This window comes from Odontomachus brunneus, unplaced genomic scaffold, assembly GCF_010583005.1.
Source record: "Odontomachus brunneus isolate Ranch 3 - 2012 unplaced genomic scaffold, Obru_v1 Obru_scaffold_076, whole genome shotgun sequence".
Taxonomy (NCBI): Eukaryota; Metazoa; Arthropoda; class Insecta; order Hymenoptera; family Formicidae; genus Odontomachus; species Odontomachus brunneus.
Window position 1 is genome coordinate 1,497,756 of NW_022639526.1, and position 10,549 is coordinate 1,508,304.

Below are 10,549 nucleotides of genomic sequence, written 5' to 3' on the forward strand. Positions count from 1 at the left end.
GGTATCATCGCGCAAACGGCATACACGTCGCGCAGTTCCTCAAGATGGTTCCTAGATTTGATAGTCGAGAGGAAAGTAAAGAACCGCGGCTGCACAATTCTCGAGAAAATCGGTCAAATATTTCTAATTCTTGACATTCGCGGAAAGCTGCCGGAGTAAAATGTTCCAATATTATCGACACAAGTTCCCCGTGATATAAAGTTGCAAAAAGTTCCGAGACACAACTTCCGAAATTTTCCAGCGGAGAAAATTCAAGGATGTAAACTGTCAGCTTTGAATGTCACCTGTAACGGTGAGATGCTCTCATGACACTCGCGAGTGTCACGAGAGCTTCGCCGTTTTGAACCAGGTTCTCAAATGAATGTGAGCCGATGTCAACGCAATGGCACGGATTCGACCCACTGTCACGGCAGATGAGGACGATCACGAACGTCAAGATGGAAGAGCCGTTCGTTTCGCGCAATTTCCCTCGCGCGTTGCATCGAGCGCGATTGAAAAAAAGGCGAGCCCGCCAAAGGGAGTGAGGTAGAAGGCGAAAAAAAAAATATATATATATATATATAAACCAGATAGAATCGGTATCGCGCGCAGTGCTCTCGCATAGGAACAGTGGGAGCCGCGCGCGCCGATACGATCGCTTCCGTAAAAATCCCCAGACGCGGCGGTGACACGTAGGAAATTAAGAGATAGGATTTTAAATTGGAAAAATACACAGCCACTCCGCGCTCGCGACGGATGGTAGTCGAGATAGGGGTGGACCGGGTAGAGATGCGGTTGCGGAGGGTGGCTGGAGGAAGTGATATGATGATAGAGGAAGAGGATCGGGGGAGGGCGAGAAAGAGAGAGACAGAGAGAGAGAGAGAGGGGCAGGAGGACGGGGGCGGAGAGGCAATGGACCGAGCTCTGTGGTAATTAACGGTTTAAATTGGATCTCAGTTGAGCGGCTTATTGGCGATTGTCGGCCGTCCGAAGACGGCGTAGAACAAAATTGCGAACAAAATTACCCCGGGGTCGAGAGGCTCGCGAGGGAAGAGGAGGAGGGAGGACATTATGTGCGCGGAAGGATTTCTAGAGGGGCGGTGTGCATTGTCGAACTGTCTTGAGGATTGTCCTCGTGCCGACAAAGCGCTTCGTTTAGTGTCGTAGAGAAGAGAAAAGATTGGCGGGGACAGCGACGACTATCGATTCCGCGATGGATCGTCGAGGAACGAACCGGCAGGCGACGCGACGTGACGCGAATTGATAATTACTCACAGTCTTCATGATTTACAATGTTAACCATCTGCGCACAACATTGGATGGGAACGAATATTCGATCGCTCATCAACTTTCGTGAAGGGTCCAGGAAAATTTCAAAACAGCGTAGATTTGTTTGCAGTTCTGCTTTATTGCATCTTATAGCCAAGGCTTTTTTACATTCTTGGTAATTTTGCGATATTTTTTTGTGTATGGCACATTGATATAGAAGAATGTGAGAAAAATTTATTCAAAAATATTGATCTTAACCAAAGTTATGGGCTTAAAATTGCTCTGATCTGACAGACCCAAATTGTACTATATAAGAAAATTACATTAGTACGATTAGTAAAAGACATTGTAATGTCTAAAAAAATAGGATTGTACACAAAGGATTAAGATAACGATTTTTAAAATCAATTACCTGGACGTTAAGAAACGTGACTGTTTCTTTCTCGATAAGTCATGTCAGGCGTTTCATGAACTCCCATTCGGAATTACACCGTAGGAGACAATAAAATTAGTATAACTAATGCTTACCTATATCTCAGCTTATATTGCATTTTATCTCGTAAATACATTTTTTGTCATGGTAATTTTTCATTGGTTAAATGAACGGTCGAAAATCGGCGTCGACGTAGTTTCTGGTGGCCGAGAGAAGAGGAGCGGCTCCGGCCGCGCCGAAGCCGGCGCATCTGCCTGTAATCCACAGTGAGACCGCTCGTTGTTTCGCTGATCCGTGCATTGTGACGTCGCTTGTATACCACATTGTTCCGCGTTCTGGCGCCCATTGTTCGCGGATTGTGTACACCTACCGGCGCTGCGCGCCCCGAGCCGCTGAACTGGGCGCGCATCTATGCGCTTCTCTCTCCCCTTCGCATCTTACTCTCTCCACACTCTCCTCCTTTTTTTATCTTTTCATTCCCCCATGCTCTTTCCCAAGTTGATCTCGCGATCTCATAGAACATTGGCCTTCTGCTTTTTCTCTCTCTCTCTCTCTCTCTCTCTCTTTTTCTCTGAGTGTGCAAAAATAAATATTGCCGCGATTCTAGTATCGAAATCTCACATGGACGAGACAAGAGAAGTCTCTTCTCTCGCCGCTGACCGCTATCCCAAGTGAGTTTTACGGTCCCCCGCAAAGTTGTGCCTCATTAACGATGCAATAACAATCAAATCGCATCAACAGCTTTGGTAAACACGCGTGTATAGCACACTTCGGGATCTTTTCCTCTCGTTTTGAGCGGAACCGCGCCGCGTCGACCCATCGGCCTCGACAACGCCGAGACAATGGCCGACTTAAAATCCGATATAACATGGGGGTAAGAAGGCTCGCGACGGCAAACAGCGGGCGGACATGGCGAACCGAATACTGCAAATACAGCGGGTGGGTGCGTTATTCCCACTGTATCGAGCGGCGACAATGGGGGACAAACTGCATGCTTGTTCGCCTGGTAATACCTCGTTGGGTCGCCGAACAGAGCCCACTCCCCATTGTCGATGCATCACCGGTCTGTATGTGTATATATACCCATGGACCTGCGCGCGCCCGTACATTTCAAGTAGATACGCGCGAACAATGCCATTAATCCGTGATTGTTGCTAGTGTGGATATTAACGTAGACCGGGGGCCGCCGCATCGCTAGCTCCACGATGCTGGAACCAGCGGCTGGCCGGCTATGATCTTCGAGTTCTTCCGGACCATCACGCCTTTCCGTCTCTCCGTCAGCTGGGGCGATTTTATCCATTCAATATCGCGAATTTCGTGACGCACGTCACATATACATACACGCGTAGCCAGTTTCTCTTTCTCATCTTCTCTTCCCTTCATCAGTTCGCACACTAGTCAGCCAGTAGTGAGTTTTTGGTCTTCACTTTCCGAAGCATTGTTTAGAGATTATTCGATGTTATTCTTCCAGTCTGGATTATTTCCTATTATATTTTTTAAAATCTCTCTTCAAGGGACTGGTTCTTCCGATATCCCAATCTGTTCAGTATCAGAAAGCTGATCTTTTTATCTCTCTAGACACATTATCTTCTTCCACATTCAATGCCCCAACTGCTGCTGCCCCTTTCCCCTTTCCTGAGCTTATTTATCTGGCGCATTCGCTTTTATTCGGGATTAAGAGAGGTGTTCTGAGGTGAAACGACTAGTCTCGGACTGAGTGGATCAGTCCGGACCATTTAGTGGCTCGTAATCGTTCCGAATTGGGCACAATGGCCGCTTGCATCGTGCGACACATGCCCCTTTGTCGATCCACGATAGCAGGCAACCCTCCTCTTACCCTTCGTGCTCTCTGACCACCGGTAACTGGATAAGACAGCGCGATTCAATCGACTGGAAGTCCAGGACAGGGACCGAGACACGGTAGCGATCATTGTCTCGTGACAGAACATCAGGATATTCAGTGAGTCGATTGACTATGAATTTTTTACGGTTATCGGCTTTTGCATAGTTGAATTACCAACGGTTTGCTTTACTGGCACTGGGAATGCTAGCTATTCTATTGTCACACTCAGTCAAATATGTTTACGAAACATACAACGGAGTTTCTTTTATTAATTGTACGTTAAAATAGTTCTCTCAGCAGCGAAATATTATCCACTTAAACTGGAAGGAAGAAAACATTTTTCCAAAGAACACTTTAAAATGTCTCCAAATAATTTTCAGCTATTTTATAGTGAAAAGTAGTTGTAGGATTTTCATTCAATATTTAATTACCAATACACCGGACTAGTCGATTCGCCTGGCACTTGCGATCATGAAGATCTATTCAGTAAGGGTTGAACGAGATCGCGGCCCTCCTCGTCGATAGACTTTTAATACGAAGTTTCGCGCGATGCCGACTCGGACCCTTCTTTCCCGCCTCCGGGACGGCGGGACCTGAAATATTCGCGGATGCATAAAGACGTGAAATATGGCCGCATGAATCAGCCGGTCCTCCTGCGGAGTGAACGGGTCCGCAGGAGGGTTTGACAATATCCTCGCGGCGGCATTCTGCGCGGATTAGCGCCTCGAGGTTTTATGGGCTATTTTGTTTATGCACGGACGGGGCAAGGTTGCCCTGTCACGCACATGTGAACATGCACGTGTGTGTGAGCAGCGGATGCCTCGTGGTCGTCGTTGTCGTTGTCGTCTTTGGTGCCTCTCGTCCTCGAGGGGTCTCCGCGAAATCGTTCGCGAGAATTTAATGACACGTTTGTTTGCGAGATTCGATCGCATTAACACCTTCGTGTCCGTCTAGGGAGAGAGCCTTATTGCCTTAACTTAATTAGAAAATGAGAGTTCTCGGAGAAGGGAGGTATATTTACACGCAAAGAGTAAACAATATGGTTATTAATATCGCTTAGGCTTGAGCAGTTGGAGTTGGTGAATGATTAGCGAAATTGGATAACACCGTCTAAATGATCAAATGTTGTAATACTTAAGCACACCAAGGAAGATATTTAATCTTAAAATGAAAATAAATAACATGAAATAATTTTTCTGTAACGTGAGCTTTTTAATCTAGGTTGTAATTTAAAGTTCAAGCTTTCATTTAAGCTATTTTCCGAATTTCTATAACGTCTAATTTCTTTGGCAAATAACTCTAAAAATGGCTAAAAACGAGTTTTTTGATTGTTTAACTCGGTTTTTCTCATAAACCTGACGTGCTAGAACATTTTTTATTTTAAATTCGTAATTAACAAAAATAAATCTATTATAATCACTTTTTGCATGTAATTTAATATGAAAAAAATTCAAAAATATTTTACAGTATAACAAATGAAGGCAGAATGTCGATATATATTTCTCGGTTACAAAAATCTGTAGTAATTTTTGCCATAAAATTCTTTCCGTGTACAATCTGATCCGTCCGAAATCCACAGTCCTGAATGAAACTGCAAGTATTTCGCGGCTTGACGAACCTCAGGAGTTTCGAAGAAGTGGACCTTTAAATTCAACGAAGAAGAAGAAGTATAGGTTTTGTTAATAATCACGCGAACGCGCACGTTTTATTTCCGCGGACACTGTTCCATTCGCTCAACTATGTATTCCCCGGCTCCATAGAAATTCTCTGAAAACGCGAATGACGTAAAGCCAGCTCGTAAATAGCGTCGTGCGTACGCTTTGTATGTCGCACAAGAGCGGTTAATCTCCGGAGCTTATCTCCAGGACTGGTTTGGACAACGGACAGGTGCATAATTTTCTATTTAACGCCGGCGGTTAACCAATGGCATGCGTTTACACGAATAATCACCCGGATTACGCCACGTATTAGAAATCACATGACCGGGGAGAAGAAATAAACGCGGCGGCGCTTTTTTTTCCGGCCGCTCGGGCTGCAATCCGCCCGGGGAACGGAATTAATTTCATACGCTTGTAAATGTGTCCGGGGAACTGTCCCTTTGATGAGCGGAAGAAAGGGCCCTCGCGAGTCATTCGCTCTAATGTAATTCTCACCAACGTGTAAAATTCGTCACGTACTAATGGCGACTAGAGAGAACCCCGTGGGATCTCCGCGTATCTACCACGAATTCCGTAAGTGACCGAAGCTTGAGATTTGATGACCCAACAGAATCCATGACAAAAGTCATGAATATTTTCCGTCGGAAAGACTCGTGAATGTCATAACAATCACGATACAACTTTGAAGTTGTTTGATAACAAATTTGTTGACAGAAAGAATGAGAATTTTGATTTTAAGGGATACATCACAATTTCTTGAGTTAAACTTCATTATTTGGAGATCTAGCATTGTGCAATTTTCTTTCAATTCTCTGACTTTTCCGTCTTATACGATCCTACTTATGCACTAGAGAGTTGACTCGCGTTGTTGGTATAATATAACTCGACTCTATCATCTTGTGTGCATCACCTTCGATCAATAATGTCGCGCAGCGCGTTTGATCGCGTAATAATATTCATTGTGTAAAGATCCCTACGGGGAATCTCCGCGGAGATTCGCGGTGGAAAATGTCAATCGGCGAGACGGACAAGCCCTCTTCAGAAAAGAATCAGACGACAGGCCTCGAGGCTTGAAATAAACGGACGATCTCGGCGGAGTTAACGAAAATATTTGTCCAAGGAAGAACGTATCGATCAATTGTTACAATTCCCGTTCTCTCTCGACATCGCGGCGGAGGAGGATCGAGAGACGAAATGTCCTTTGTTATCATCGGGCAAACATAAGACGGGAGCTCTCTCGACGGGCGCACCGGGTGCTAAGTGGAAGAATCATCGCGAGAGGGTCCTGCGCGCTGCCAGACCGACGTTCTAATGGTCATTATCATTAACAAACATTCTCGACGTGCCACTTGTTTGCGCAGTCACGCGAGCACCGAGTAGTAGCGGCGGCTTCCAGTCGCGCTGCCTTTGTAAACTCATCTCGACTGACTAAGATCGAGTTGCACCAACAGTCTAGGTTAACTAACCGTAGACGATCCGTCTTTTTTAATCCCATCGAGACGTTTGCGAAAAAATATCGACGTTTACGCGGGAAGTTGTTGCGCGCGCTCGTAAAGTCGCGGTTGATTCCGAATCGAGCGTCTTTTGCGTGGCCGACATTTTACGATGGATATTAATTATTCCGTGTATTTATGGAAAACTTTTTTCTTATAAAGAGAAAAGCGTGAGGAAAGTCGAAACTGTTGCGTTAAGGCGAGGAATGTTAATTACGTTGTTCGCGTTATGAAAGCAGCGTCGCAGTTGAAACAAACGGGAGAAATGTTTCTCTCGTCACAGGTCATGGAAATTCGTTCAGACTGTCCTGGCAGTTAGGCGAGACCCTATCTCGAATACACATTTGTGGTCGAGCTCGTCCAAATCGAGGTCATCCGGTCTTAGCTCGCCGATTGGGTCTCTACGCGGAAGTGTGGGTAGTTTGTCTTTCCGTTTAAAAACTGCTTTCTAGAAACAAAGAGGCAAATCCAACGAAATACTAATACACGCCGTCACTTTCCACGAAAGATCATTTCCCGCGGAGGCGAGACCGCGTCCTTAATTAGCGACTTGAATACGTATGTTTTTTGATTTTGCACTTTCTATGGACTTTCTCGAATAATCCAATGTACATGTGTGACAAACATATTATAATTTGCGAAAATTAAGAACATAGCGAACAGTTCGAACAATGACGTCACGTTCTGGTGGCGAACAATTAACGATCACTAATTAAAATCTACTCGTCGCAATCGCTGCGTAATTAAGCAATTGGGAGACGACACGAATCGAAATTTCGATTATATGTTAACCCTAAAAGTTCCATCGTAGAACGATGGAATAGACGAGATTAAGACTTTTTTCTGTTTATCCAGACGCATTAATTCTTCCTAGTTAACTTAACATCCGTTTGTCTATTTCGTTCGAATAGAGGAACCAAATAGAGTCACAATTCGTTAATTGCCAATCGCAAGTATATATTTGCAATTAATACATTAACATATAATAATGCCACGTTTCGTCATTGTCTATTATCATTTGTTTTTTGTAACGATAGGGTATCGAGTAAATATTGATATCATAATCTTGTGATAGTTTTCAGCTCGTGTGGAAAGATATCTTTTTAAACACGACAATAAGTTATTATTTGTAGCGTCAAAAGAGCACAATGGTGTGTATAAACGTTATATCTTTAGATTCTTCACTGGTCTACAAGTTTGACGGTATTTCTATAGTTTTAATAAAGAATCCAAATTTTAATTCGTATCGCGCTGACTTCTTGTATATCCGAAGAACGCGAAATCACTTGTAAAGAAAATCACTTTGCAGGCGAGCGACTATCTGATACTCGATAACGTGATATGCTCAGTCGTATGATGGATGAGGCAGGGGTAAATGAAAAAAGGCGACGCGAAAATAATATTTGCGATATTTCAAGCGAGCCCACCAATTAAAAAGGGACTGGTAATTAATGCTAATTGGACGACGTCTGTCAGCCTGCGCGACTCGTCTCGCAGAATACAGTGCCTGCAATGGTGTCGTTTTACAAAAAGAATTTGCAACCATATATACACGAACGGATATTTATTACATTACAATATTTCAAAAAGCGCCCGAAGTGAAATGAGAGAACAAGTGTTACTAAGGTTTCTTCGGGAATAAATTTACGCAATGTATTGTAATGGATAATTAGAAAATGATCAGAGAAAGTGTGTCCAACGCTTTTCTCTAAATTTAATGAGTGATACAAACGTATATATCCCGATATGCAGAAACTTACGAGTTGATTAAATAAATCGCATTGATTTTGTTGAAATATTATCCAGTTCGTATAGTTTTGCATGTCGAAATTTGCATGCTGGTTTTGCATGTATGCGTTCGTATTATCCATCAAAATTTCGAGAGAATCGTCGAGCACACCTTCATTTTCTGATTACTTATTACAATACACAATACACTTAAATATAATAAATTTGTTTCCGAGAGAATCTCGGTACTTTTGTTCTCTCGTTTTCTTATACGCTCTTTTTTGGAAACATTACAATTTGGACAATATTTATTTAAAAAAAAAAATTGTGTCAAATATTCAATCGATAAGAAATGACTGCAAAGGGTTTCGCAAGTTGACGATTGTGATTAATTATTTATCGCGGGAGGATAATAAAGTCGTCCCATTTTCTGGAAATTCTCTATATTCTCTATTTAAAGATGATGTTGCACATAATGTGATAATTTCCATCGTTATCTAAAAAGAGCGGCTAATAAACTAACCAAACTTGTCGTAATGTGCCAAACAGTCGTAAAAGTACAATATTATATGATCTTGCGTCGCTGGACCGCAATAATCTCGATTGTATGTTTATCGTGATATATACTTGAGTTCTCCCTCGAGATAACTCTAATTTGTTAGGCTACATACGCACAACACCGGCGACTCGGTTCGGTTCGTGGGGTGTCTTTTATGGATGTTATCACTTTTTGGTACACAGTATCGCTCGTGGAATTGTCGGGTTGATTCGCAAGTCACACGTGACGTGCACATGTGTGCACGAAGTTCAGCTGACCGCACGGAAACGCGGTCGTGCGTGTCTGCGCAGTGTTGTTAAGATAATCCCAAGAATCCGGCCTTTGTCACGCATCATTCAAGTATCTTTTGTTTCTAACAGAGAGGCGACCATGTTAGTAATTAACGATTATTGACGAATCCTCTTTGGCCCCGATTGGCAAGAGGACGGCACACTATGTGTTTTCCATCTGTGTGAAGTAGTTTATGTCGCATTACAACATCAATGTGTCAGTGCAGAGAAAACGCGTCCAATGCGGATTGTGAGATAATATCGGCGAGTACTTGTAATAAGCGCCGTCGCGCGATGGAGTTATTATTCATCCTCTCGCGTTGTCTATTGACCCTCTGAAGTGTTTCTCTAATAAAATGTCATTAACCGCGCCATCAATCATCACCCCACCATCGGAGACAAAATATACGTTTGTCGTGTCCCCGACCCTCTGCAATTGCTCTTTTCTCCCTCTCCCTTTTCTGCAACTCTGTCTTTCAACACTATCTCCGTATATATATTCTAGCGACGATGTTGCCAACGCGACAACACATTACATTCGGCATTTCACGAACAAGAATATCTTTGATGGTGTTCTATGATAAATCAGCGCGTCGGTTCGACGTTGACTCGTGACTCGTTGCGACAATTTTCGGAACGTGAAGTTTTGAGAATATCAGGATTTCGACTAGTGTTGTCGATATCTGGGAATCCGAGTATTGCCTGTTTTTTTTTTTTTAAATTATATTAGTAAATAAAATATTTACTTAAAATGAAGAAATTGTCGAAATTGTACAATTTAAAAATTACGAATATTTTTGGAGAAACTGCATTCTAAAAATGCGTAAATTCAGAAATGAGATGATCTTAAAGCTCGATATAACGAATATCCGGAACGTTTAATGGAACGGGGATCGAGTCGCTTGAAGGCTCTTGAGATCGCGCGCTCTATCGCTGCATTTAAAAAAATAACAGAAAAGCAGAGGTACGCATTGGGTGTTTTGACTGCCAGCAGTAGGAATGCCTGCGCAACCCCCTTCGCGCGAGAAAGGGGACTCTCGTACTTTTGAGCGAGGGCAAAGGTCAATGCTTGCGTGCGCCCGACGTCGCAAAACGTAAGAATATAGAGCATAATGCCGTTCGAAGTAAGGGACGAAAGGGGGCGAGTCGACGGCCCACTCGAAACCTTGGGTCACATTATGCTGTGGCTGACGTAGTCTTGACTCGCAACGAGGTTTTTCGAGTGTCGGCAACGGAGAGAAAGGAAAAGGGAAATAGAGAGAGAGAGAGAGAGAGAGAGAGAGAGAGAGAGAGAGAGAGAGAGAGAGAGAGAGGAGCA